General features: G+C 40.9%; 1 non-coding gene across 1 annotated transcript; it reads left to right on the top strand.

The window, feature by feature from the left end:
* The first annotated feature begins 538 nt into the window (after nucleotides 1–538).
* LOC112718874 (small nucleolar RNA R71) lies at nucleotides 539–646 on the top strand. Its single transcript, XR_003161201.1, has one exon. It is a non-coding gene; the product is annotated as a small nucleolar RNA R71 (small nucleolar RNA).
* Nucleotides 647–1,411: the final 765 nt, after the last annotated feature.

Raw genomic sequence — 1,411 nt, 5'->3', positions numbered from 1 at the left:
GAGAAGATGATGGAAAAGGTTTGCTATTGCTAAACCTGTTTCTTCCACCATTATTGTTATTGAAACCTTGTTGAGGTCTCTGTTGATCCTTCCATGAAAGATTTGGATGATTCCTCCATGAAGGATTGTAGGTGTTTCCATAGGGTTCTCCCATGTAATTCACCTCTTCTATTGAAGGGTTCTCAGGATCATAAGCTTCTTCCTCAGATGAAGCCTCCTTAGTACTGATTGGTGCATTTTGCATTCCAGACAGACTTTGAGAAATCATATTGACTTGTTGAGTCAATATTTTGTTCTGAGCCAATATGGCATTCAGAGTGTCAATCTCAAGAACCCCTTTCTTCTGACTAGTCCCATTGTTCACAGGATTTCTTTCAGAAGTGTACATGAATTGGTTATTTGCAACCATTTCAATTAGCTCTTGAGCTTCTGTAGGCGTCTTCTTCAGATGAAGAGAGCCTCCAGCAGAGCTATCCAAGGACATCTTGGACAGTTCAGAGAGACCATCATAGAAAATTCCTATGATGCTCCATTCAGAAAGCATGTCAGAGGGACATTTTCTGATTAATTGTTTGTATCTTTCCCAAGCTTCATAGAGGGATTCTCCTTCCTTCTGTCTGAAGGTTTGGACTTCCACTCTAAGCTTACTCAATTTTTGAGGTGGGAAGAACTTTGCCAAGAAGGCATTGACTAGCTTTTTCCAAGAGTCCAGGCTTTCTTTAGGTTGGGAGTCCAACCATGTTCTAGCTCTGTCTCTTACAGCAAAAGGGAATAGCATAAGTCTGTAGACCTCAGGGTTAACCCCATTAGTCTTGACAGTGTCACAGATTTGCAAGAACTCAGCTAAAAACTGATGAGGATCTTCCAGTGAAAGTCCATGGAACTTGCAATTCTGTTGCATTAGAGAAACTAATTGAGGCTTGAGCTCAAAGTTGTTTGCTCCAATGGCAGGGATAGAGATGCTTCTCCCATAGAAATCGGGAGTAGGTGCAGTAAAGTCACCCAGCACCTTCCTTGCATTGTTGGCATTGTTGTTGTTTTCGGCTGCCATGAGTTCTTCTTCTTTGGAGAATTCGGTCAGGTCCTCTAAAGAGAGTTGTGCTTTGGCTTCTCTTAGCTTTCTCTTCAAGGTCCTTTCAGGTTCAGGATCAGCCTCAACAAGAATGCCCTTGTCTTTGCTCCTGCTCATAAGAAAGAGAAGAGAACAAGAAAATGTGGAATCCTCTATGTCACAGTATAGAGATTCCTTGAAGTGTCAGAGGAAAAGAAGAGTAGAAGACAGAAGTAGAAAATTCGAACTTATCACAGGAGATGGAGTTCGAATTTTGCATTAAGGAATAGTGTTAGTTCATAAATAGAAGGATGTGAGAAGAAGGGAAGTGATTTTCGAAAATTAAGTGAAAATTTTGAA

Source organism: Arachis hypogaea, chromosome 10, assembly GCF_003086295.3.
Source record: "Arachis hypogaea cultivar Tifrunner chromosome 10, arahy.Tifrunner.gnm2.J5K5, whole genome shotgun sequence".
Lineage (NCBI taxonomy): Eukaryota > Viridiplantae > Streptophyta > Magnoliopsida > Fabales > Fabaceae > Arachis > Arachis hypogaea.
The sequence above is the reverse complement of the archived record's forward strand: the minus strand, read 5'-3'. Positions and strand labels throughout refer to the sequence as shown.